The following is an 11,441-nucleotide window of genomic DNA, read 5'->3' as shown; positions in this document are numbered from 1 at the left end:
GCCAAAGGCACAGATTCAGCATAACACACTGCCAGGGAATGTTAAAAGCAGCAAAAGTCCCAAGAGCCAAGCAAATGGATGCAAAAATGTACATTTTCTTCCCACTCCAGTAAAAGCAGTGGCTGTTAGTTGCTGAATGATTTCATGGAGTGTTTAAGATAAAGAGCCCTGAAAAGTCAGGGGAATAATTCTAGATGTTGTGAGAATGGGTATGATTCCATGCACAGACAGTTGATCATTTCATTTTATAGGGTTTGCCTGCATCACTTGCTATGACAGCCAAATTGCCCTCTTCGTGATCAGACTTATTAGACAAGGAGCAAACCCTCAGTGGGTCCACGAGTTTGGTGAACTCCCTAGCATGTAAAGACAAGCAGGTAGGTGTACCAATGGTGTCAGAAAAACACTGAAAAAAGCATTGGGTACCCCAGCAAGCTTGTGGAGAGAGTTGTACATACGTATAAAGTCCAAAGGCCAGAAACAGACAAAATTCTAACAGCAATTGAAAAATTTGGTTCTCCCTATCATTTCTAATTTGTATAGCTTCTTTCTTTCACATGCTCTGTAAATGCTTCTTTCTCAGCCTTGCACAAGCCTTCTCTTCCCAGGCAGTGAACACTTGCTTCTCCCAGTCCTCTTAGCTTCTTGCTGGCAAGACACGTGCTGGGCCTCCTTCAGAGCTGGATGCTCCGAAGAGGTTGAAATTCAGCAAATCTATGGTAAATTGGGCAAAAGCATGTTGGAAGAGGGTAATTCTTAGGCAACATGATTTTTAACAGAAAAAAAGGAAAGCAGATGAACCTCTTACAGCTGGCTCGTCCAGATGTTTCATAAATCAGCAAAATCTGTAGGCAACCAGGCCCAAGCACCAAAATAAATAATTTATTAAATTATTTGGTAAAACTAATATCACACTCAATGAAACTTAAAAAAACAAAAAAAAGCTGGCAACACCTTGAGTCGGATACTGCATTTTGAAAGATGGCTATTGAGCACTTTTAATGCCAAAATTAGTAGGACAAAAGCTTATTAGTTCAAATATTGTTTTCTTGAGATAAATCTGAAAGAGGAAGCATTGGGAAGACTCAGATACTGAAAAGTGTATACAAATCTGGTCAGAGTACTCTCAGCCTAAGAATATATTTCATTTTAATCACTGGGATACAAATATCAACTATTGTAGGAATAGACTGAAAACTCAAGACTTTTTCTAAATGAGGGACATGAAAGGGAATTTAGATCTGCTTCTCACTCATTCATATTAGTAATAAGCTATTTCAAGTAATTACATTGCAGTGAATAAAGTGAGAGCTGCTAAAATGAAATGGCTGTTTTTTGTTATAAGGGATCACAGATCCATTCCATACAGTTCTGTGCACACGGAAAGTCATTCTAGCACAGAAAGATATTGCTCCCATCACGTTATTGTTCCACAGATGTTGTTCATTTCTGGATTACAGCAGAATACAGCGGTTGTGCCAGCTGATGCAAATAAATGTCTGCTCCAAAAATGCATGGATTGAATGTGAGAGACAGACAATAAACAGCAGGAGGTTGTGACCCCAAAGTTATACCTTGCAGCCCAGAGAGGCTATGTGAGCATGCTTGCCAAAGGTAACAACAGGGATCACCAGTAGGATGGATCAAGAGCTGACTTACTGAGCTGTTTTATTCTCCTTGAAATAGTCACACATTTTTCTGTGTTACGTTTTTCTGAATGTGCTTTATTTTTTAAAAGGTGGCGAAACATAACTAAAGAACATATTTAATACTGATGTTTGTCTGGGAAGCTTCTACCAACAACAGCCTCTTTTCGTCTGCACAATTCCAGTTTCAACAATCCATTTGCACCACATTGGGGAAGTCCTATTCATGCATCATTTGCAATATGAACCATCTGTTTTACTTCAAAACAGAGATAACAGACAGTGCAGTCTCAACACTGAAGGGATTCATTTCAGAATCTTTGTGTGCATTTGTTAAAATAATTTACTTCTGAATGTTAAGCTTTAAAACACTGTCAGACCAAACAGTGACCTGCAAAGATCACAGTGATTTAATTAAAACTGTATAAAATGTCAGAGTTGGCTTAACACTCAAGCAGGAAAGAAAATATTGCTAAGTTCCCAGGTTTGTATCAGCTGCACAGAGATGAAAATAATCTTTTCAGTCAGAAGGAATTATGAATTAGAAGTAGATTTACCTTTGATAGCAACATTAGCACATACGAAAATATAAGAGTCTCTAGTGTAATAATTACTGAAGTTGTTTCATGACTCATTCTTAAGATTTCATGCGAAAGGCATTAAAAGCTTCCTTTTCAAATTCGGTAGTGTATTTATATGTATTTGCTTTTAAAACAGTTAAACCATCTCTGCAGAGAAGTAGCCAATTTCAGTCTCATTAAAGCCTCATTGCATCAGCTTAATGGTAACACATAGTTCTCCACCTCCCAAGACTTGCTAAGCTTTAAAGCTTTAACAGCACCCAATAAGCAGGTAGGAGCAGTACAATTAGAACTAAGAATTTCTTTGCTTTTAGGTCTATATTCAACTGCTAAACCAACTTTCACGCTTTCTCTCCTCTGTCCACTTTTTTCTCTACATCAAGCTTTGCAGGTCACCAATACATGTAATGTCAAATCAGCTACCTGTTAACACTGCCTGCCCACTTAACAAAAAAAAAAAAATACAAAACCAACCAAAGAACCAAAAAAAAAAAAAAAAAAAAAAAAAAAAAGAGCCTTTCTTACACAGTGAAATGGTCTCCTTAACATTAACTGCCCTTACACAGCGTTAAGTGTCCCTGTTCTAAATGGTCTCTTTTTAAAAAGGGATGACTGAGCATTTGAAGTAATCTAACATCATTAAATTTGGAGTACTTACTTACATTTTAGGGTATAGCACTCGGAGTGACATGCCCTCAGCCAGAGCAAGAGGCACATGCATTTCCTTTTATTTATAAGTTTTGTTGCTGTTTATTTATGTTGTCTAATATGGTGCAACCTTTTCTCTCTACAACTACTCTCTATCCATCACATCATTCTGGAAATCCAGATTGTGTTTTCCAATTCTCTTTGTGTTCCCTTTGGATAAAGCCTCCTAAGATACTTAGCATGAATAAAAGCTTGCACATCCTTGAGTATCTATTGCTGCTTCAGTCAGTATTTCCTCAAATTTCATTTCAATTTCAACCATCAGAATTGACTTCAATAGAGTGAAAATCTCCTTGTAGTCTCATCTTCAGCTAATTTCTTCTTTGGCTTCACTTTCAAGCTTGATAGTAGGTAAATGCTTATTTTAAATCCATTCCCTACTAAGTAAAAGCATGTCAGCATCTCACTGCTTCCATCTCAGTTTGAGCTGTGGTTGGTTTGACTACTACATATTTCACCTTGTTCAGCAGTGTCCTCTGACTTATTTGTTTCTTCCAAAAGCTTTGATGAATTCCAGAGAAAGAAATGCTTTTGTAGTCTGTGTTGAGATTTCGTATGGCACCAAAACAAATAGCAGTTCTTTCATCTGTGGTGACACACTATTGCCAGATTTCTCTGATTCATCTCCACAGATCTCCTTGGCTCTCAGATGATCTGTAATCTCTGAAGCAGGAAGACAGAGGCTGAAAGTCATGTAACTTTTCTTTTGCAGGTTTTTTTGGTGGTTTTTGGTTTTTTTTTTTGCTTGATTAATCTGAAGCTGTCACTGGTGTATAGATAAAAGATATAGATACAGATAAAAGAAGTTCAATTTAGAAGTTAGAGTACAGAAATGTTCACTTATCAAATTTAGCAGGCCTTCTGCTGTTTTCTGGATATTGTTCAAAGAGCTGGTTTGAACCAAAGTATGTTAATAACCAACCCAATGTCACAATTTTGTTCAAATATTATTTTAAGTAAAAGTATATATGTATTTTAAATTTATATTTTTCCCAGAGACACAGATAAAAGAAAGAAACTCACCTCCCTGAGCAATTCTATGATTCTATGATTCTTTTTTTACTTCTTTATCATTTAGGGCGTCTCTAAGTAACACCAAGTTTCACACAGGGAAAAGCTTATTTTTTCATCCTCTAGTTCTTAACTAAAGGGATGCTCTACCTACTATGTTGCTTTCTTTCTGTTCATCAGAAATGGCTTCATAAAATAGGACATTAAATGCTTATGAGTATTTCATATGTAAAGCAGTTTATCAGGATGAGCAAAGTGACTGAGAATAAGTAGAATGGAATATTAGGCCATCAACCTGCAAAAAGTTTTCTCCTTTGACTGAAATTTAATCTTCGTTTTCTGCTGGTCTGCCTTAAGTACATCCATCACAAAGAGCTTAAATCATGCTGTAGCTCATGGGTATTTCTATGCTGTTGTCAGAATAAAGGTAACCCTGATGTCATGAAATGCCAGTAACATTATGCCCAGCATAGTATGGATAAGCTAAAAGCAATGTAACCTTTAAAAAATAAGGCTGCTATTTAGCTACTGCACGTATTAGCTACCCAGCACCCCAGGCTAGAAAAGTGGATGATGCAAGCATCTAACTTTTAGTGCAAATGTATTTGTACATGAAGTATCCAAGCTTCAGTGCCTGTGGCTTCCTAACTAAGCTCACCTTCTAGGGTAGAATATTATGAGCTGAGACATTTTACAAATCATAGAGAGAAAAAGTGCGTGTTTTGGCTGAAGAATGGGAGAGACAGACCAGCCATGTAGTAATAGTGGTGGTCAGGGGGAGTGATTCAGACACAGCCAGTTGAGAATGGTGTCTGCTACAAAGCATGATGGGAAAAATACAAAGGAAAATGTGTTCACACAGTCATAGAAAGGCCTGGGTTGAAATGGACCATAAGGATCATCTAGTTTCAACCTCCTGTTGCCTGTTTCAACAGGGTTGCCAACCACCAGACCAGGCTGCCCAGAGCCATATCCAGCCTGACCCTGACATCCTTCTGGGATGGGGCATCCACAACAGAATCACAGAATGGCCAGGGCTGGAAGGGACCTCAAGGATCGTCAAGCTCCAACCACCCTGCCACATGCAGGGCCACCAACCTCCCCATTTAATACTAGACCAGGCTGCCCAGGGCTGCATCCAATCTGGCCTTGAACACCTCCAGGGATGAACGCAGCATCCACAACCTCTCTGGGCAGCCTGTTCCAGCACCTCACCACTCTCTCTGTAAAGAACTTCTCCCTGACATCCAACCTAAATCTTCCCTCCTGAACTTAAAACCATTTCCCCTTTTCCTGCTGTTATCTACCCTTTCAAAGAATTGATTCCCCTCCTGTTCATAGGCTCCCTTTGGGTACTGAAAGGCTGCAGCCTTCTACCTCCTTGGGCAATCTGTTCCAGTGTGTCACCATCCTCTGCGTGAAAAATTTCCTCTTAATATCTAACCTAAACCTCCGCTGTCTCAGTTTAAAACCATTCTCCTTTGTACTATCACCATCCACCCTCGTAAACAGCCATTACCCCTCCTGTTTATACTCTCCCTTCAAATACTGGAAGACCACAATGAGGTCACCCCAGAGTCTTCTCATCTTCAAGCTAAACAAGCCCAGTTCCCTCAGCCTTTCCTCACAGGAGAGGTGCTCCAGCACTCTGATCATCTTAGTGGTCCTCCTCTGGACTCGTTCCAAGAGCTCTGCATCTTTTTTGTACTGGGGGCTCCAGGCCTGGACACAGTTACATCTATTCAGATCTAGTCAGGCACCATGGGCCCAATGTTTTTAAACAGGCTGTGATTTCACTTTCCCTCTTTCCAATGCCCCTGTAAGCAAAAGATTGTTAGTTAAATAAATGCAATTGGAAAGGACAGGATTTAGCTTTCTAATTACCTGCTGGCCCCTCTAATTTATTGCCCCTGAAATCTGTCTCCAGGAAGATGTGAGCAATTTAATTATTCTTCAAATAAAGGCAAACTTGATATGCACAGATCTGTAGCTACAGGTGCTGAAAGTGTTCTCAGGCATATTGCACGAGGTGTTTCATTCAGATAATGTCTTGACTGGGACTTCTTGGTTAGATTCAGCTAGAATTATGCTATATTGCTCTGCTCCATATTCATACACACAGAATGTATTCTTCCTTCAGTTTTTAAAAGCAACCTTTTAACTGCAAAGTGCTGCATGGCTGTTTCTCTTGAATATTTATTCACACTATTTTTTCTGATCCTAAGCGGAACACAACAGTCTGTAGTTAGTACAACTTGACAAGAGATACATAAATTACATTTTCTTTTTGCTTTCTAGATGACTGTGTGACTTTGGGTTTTCTATTGTAGAAGAACAGAACATTATTTTAGTAAGCAAAATTAATGATGTGATGGACTCAGCCCTGCTCTTCTCTAGCAAGAGTTATTCTCCCTAGGACAAAGTAGAATGAATAGGAAAAGCCCACAGCTATGCCCAAGTGAGGCACTGATCGTCTATGGCAAGTCAATCTTCTTCGGGCTTAAATGTGTTTCTTTACAGGAGTGAAAAGCTGAAAATAGAAAGTCTCTGCAGCCCAGCAGAATGAGGTGATGGCTGTTGTGCAACTCATTTAGTGCCTGGAGCTGCCTTCCAGATCCTCTCTCTCCGGCACAGTGAGGAGTTTAGAGGGGAAAGGAATCTAATTCCCACCGTGGCACATAGAGGTGTGGAGCTGTGTGCTCCACATTTGACTGCTTTATATAATATGTTCCTGGGGTGATAATCCTCACACTATGTATGTACGTAAATAGCTATTTGTTTTTAGCACAGCCTCTTTCTCAGAAAACCATTTGGAACCTTTCAAGTTATTTTCTTGCCAGTAATTCCTTTTCTTTTGATATAATGATGAATTTCAGTACAAACACAATACAAGCCAAAAAGGGAAATCTCTCCAACTTTAGAGTGCTGAATGCCCAGCCGAGGAGACCAACTGCATTAATACCAGCACAGCCCTGAAAAGTGCAGCAGCCAGCAATGCACATAGCGTGATAACCACAAGCTGCAGACTACCACCCTGTGTGCCCTCTGTACCAACTATTTATACATCGGTGTTATCTCTCCCAAAAGTGCCTGAAGCAACCTGGCATAAAGATTAGGAACCCACTGTCTTCATTACAAACCTCTATGCCAGATACAGTGTTTGCAAGACATGTTTATCTGTTTGCCTGCAGTAAAATGGTTAATTGATCTGAAATCAGAAAGGCTTCTAAGACTTCCTGCCTGAAATGTTTACAGTACTTGGGACAATACTTTGGGAAAACTTCATGTCCACCTGTCCTAACACAATCAATTCCACCTTTCACAAGTTTTAAGCAGTTCTTTCTTAGGTACCTTTGTTGTTATTTATTACTGCTGTACCATTCACCACATATTCAGCAACATCTGGCAGGTGACCAGCTGATAGCAGTAAAGACTTCTTCAATTTTTCATGGACAGAAGTAAGCTCTGATGTTGGGGTGCTGCAGACACCCCTTCCTTTGTTGTACATGCTTTCAAAGGCTTTCCAGGGCAAGCATTTGGATGGGACTTGGGAAATGAGTCTGTCATTAGAGCAGTGGTGATGGAGCGCCTGTTTCCAGCTTGACAGTGATGTAGCAGGAAGGGACTGGGTCTGTGCAGCCCAGGGAAGGAGTTAGGAGCATGGCTCTTGCTGTTGCATAAGCTTAGACAAAATATGAGACTTTGCTATAGGATATGCACAGCAAGCTTTGATTACATGCAGATCAGCCACAAGTCACATTAAATGACGTATGAAATAAAAACTGACCCAAGGTGCAGGTGTCAGGGTCAGGCAGCTGACCCAGCCTCACTGGAGTTCTTCACCTGCATCCTAATGCAGTCCTAATTTCCAAAGCCTCCAGTTTCACAATCCCTCCTTTGATGTGGCTCAGTGATCTTTTCAGGTGGTTTATTCCACAGCCTGATCTGCTTTAGCACTGAGAAAAGTTTATACCTGACCTGAATCTCTGCTTCTTTACACAGAACTGATCAGCCTTCATTTTATCCCTCACAGCTCTGGGTAAGAGAAACTATTTTTCTTTCACTTCTTTTCACATTTCAAATGTTTGTACAGCATTACCACCTTTCTCTGGATTTGGAGCTTTTATTGAAGCCTTATGAGAGAAGGGAAGAAAGAGGATGTATCAAGACAGAGGCAGATAGAGATCTCCAGAGTAAATTATAGGAGAATCTGAGCGTATTGCACTATTTATAGTATGTGTATGCCTATGTTGAGCTAAATTTGTGGAGGAGGATGCTTATGATCATATCCATAAAAATGTACAAACATACACATACACAAATTAATTTTCTTCATAAATATTATTCATTAACTAGTTACTTTTTTAATGCTACAAATAACTCCACCCCCTGCAAAAGAAAAAATTGTGATTAGTCTCTAATAGCAGCCAAGCTTCAACTATAGCAAAATGTCTATGAGAGAGCAGCCAGGAAGGATTATTTTTACCTTCCATGCCTCTCACTGGGTTTTGTAAGCCTTTTTTCCAGGCCAGCTGGATACTGGTACAGATGCCTCAGCAGCCTGATTCCACATGGCAGGCTTTATCTCAATACTTTTAATCAAATTTACACATTCTCAGGAACACAAAATATATCTGAATGTGAAGGAGTCAAAGAGCACAGCAGTATGTGTTGGTGCATGAGTAGAAGCCCTTATCTTAGTCATAAGATCTTTTTACCTCATCTATGTTCTTCTACAGCCTGCAGTGTTGGGTCTCTCCACAGGCACCCCACCAGGCACTCTTCCAGGCACCAGCCACCCAGTGCTCCCACAAGTGTGGAATATATGATGACAGCTCTGGCTGCTGTCCATGTCCTCAGCACACCGAGTTTGTGCAGACTGCAAGTTCCATGTGGCCAGGCAGAACTCTGAATAGCAGAGCAGAAGCTCTACACCTCTGCTAGGGGCCAACTGCTGACCACTGGGACCCCTGGGTGCCTTCCCCCACTCTTGCAGAGCTTGCCACCCAATCCCCCTCCCAGGCAATGGGAGGTTTTGCCCAGAAAAAAGAGGACATGATCACACAGTTCTCTGTGTATGAAGAAAGGCTCCATGACTTGTTTCTATGAAGACTGAAGCACAATTCAAATCTTGGAAACTGTTTCAAACCCAACAGCCCTCCATGTGATTTAATTTTCAAAGGCGCTGAGATTATTACCAGAAGGCAGTGGCAATGCTGGCTGTGATCAAGAGGGCTGTGCTTAGGAAGAGTAAGAATTACCCTCCAATTAATTTTTACCGAATGGATGTGTGAGAGCAGACAATCTTGGGCAGAAATGCCCCTGGTATGACTGTGGGAGAGATTCAGAAATACTTGCATCAGCTTTGCTCCAATAAGCTTCAATAAGCTTAATTTACCCATATCTCCAGCAGGTAGGTACTGTTTTAGTGCTACGGTGCCAGCAAGTTTTCTTTAACCTAAAAAGGCCAAATGAGCAGAGGGAGATTCTGGGTGAAAAGTAATGATTTCCAGCTATTCAGAGCTGCATGCTCTGGGGAAGTCATTTGCCATGTTTGGAGCTGTGGCAGAGTGATAGATGGCATTTCTAAACCATCAGCTCTGAAAGGCAAACAGTGTGCAGCCTGCCTGCCTGCCTGCTGAAATCTGGCAAGGACTGAATTACACAGGGAAGAAAGGACAACCATATCATTTGCACAGCATGCCATATATTCTCTTGTCTCTCTCCTCTTTCTGCCTCAGCTGTCTTCTCTAGAGAAGTACTGAAATATAATCCTTTCTTCTAAGAACACCGTGAATCATTCTTTTCTGGATAAATTGATAAATTAAACCCAGGGAAAGTGGCTGGTCCTAATGGCACAGTAGCTAGTTGAACAAAGTCCAATTAGCTTTAAGGCCCAATAATTGAAGTGCACTAAGAAAAATTTCATCAAAAGATGCTGGCAGAGAAAGACAAAATTTTAAAGCATTCCCTGCACAGGACTATTCACATGCAATACATTTGCTTTTTCTGTCCTGTTCCCTCCCTACACCAAGAAGAAAGCTGTTTTCTCTTTCTAGAGTGTCTCTTTGTGTTTTTTAAATGCTATTTCTCCATTACGTATGTTTACAACAATGACTTTAAATTATAAATTTATCCATATTAACTCTTTATTTTAAGAAGAAATACTGCTTTTCCCAAGGTTGATAGATTCTTCTACAGTTTTATTGTCTCACTTGCATTTTTCTTTCTGATGTTTGTCCATTGTCAGGACTGAAGGAAGAGTTTGGCCACATTAGAAATGGTTTCAGTTCTGCTGAGAACTGCCGAGAAACAAACAAGTTTATATTTGATATGATTTCATATTAACAGAGGATGACCTTATCTGAGGGCAGCCTTAAAATGGAAATCAGTCTCAGGCTTGAGAGTAAGCAGACAAGTAGTCCTTATGTAAGTAGTAATAAGTGTTTATGACATTGTTCAGATATCTTCATTGTGCTTAGCTGTACTTGTGCAATATTTTGTTTAATTTCCCTTCTCTACTGTAATCTTAATGTAGTCATAATGGATTTGATTATATGTTGTTGCTCTTCCTTGGCTTATTACAAACTGCTGGCAAACAATCCAGAACTCAAATGTGCTCCTGAAAAAATCAGCTGTTTAATAAACCCAAAAACAAACACATTCTTGGTGAAGAATTTGTAAACTGAACAAAGGGACACATCTCCATGGCGTGCTAAATGAACATACTGTCTGTAGTTAGCAGCACAATTGAGAGATAAAGAAAAAGAGCAGTAATAGAGAAGATTAGCAACCTTCTAGTATCGAGAGGGGTGCTGTAAGAAAGAAGGGGACAGACTCTTTAGCAAGGTCTATTGTGATAGGACAAGAGGGAAATGGTTTCAGATTAAAAGAGGTGAAATTTAGATGGGACATAAGGAAGAAGCTTTTTATGATAAGGGCAGTGTTGCTGGTGGAAGACCTCATCCCCAGAGACGCTCGAGGTCAGGCTGCACGGGTCTCTGAGCAACCTGATCTACCTGTAGATGACCCCTGTTCATTGCAGAGGAGCAGTACTGGTAACCTCTAAGGGTCTCTTTCAACTCAGATGATTCATAGATGGATGTCTGATTTCTACGCATTTCATAATTCTTATAAACAACACTATTGGCCCTAACCTACAACAGCACAAATCCCTATGCCTTGCATAGTTTCACAACCTGTTTTTGCTGTTCTGCTCCCAGGAAGCAATAGCTTCAGCAAAAGTCCTTGTTGGATCATTGGATTCTGCAGCTGGTTCCTACTTCAATATCACACCAAGAAACTGAGAGCCTCCAACTTAGAAGTTGTGGAAAAGAAGGAATCAGATACCAGCCAGGGAGATGCTTATTTGTGAGCCAATGGTTAGAGATGTCAACACGGGGATCTGTTGAAGCTTTGTGAAAAACTCCGCTCTTCATTTCCTTTGCATCTTTTCTAAGTATCCATAACAAGGCAAGTTTGAGGCCAGATACAG

Source organism: Phasianus colchicus, chromosome 6 (assembly GCF_987193195.1).
Source record: "Phasianus colchicus chromosome 6, bPhaCol1.hap1.1, whole genome shotgun sequence".
NCBI classification, from domain to species: domain Eukaryota; kingdom Metazoa; phylum Chordata; class Aves; order Galliformes; family Phasianidae; genus Phasianus; species Phasianus colchicus.
Note: the sequence above shows the minus strand (reverse complement) of the source record.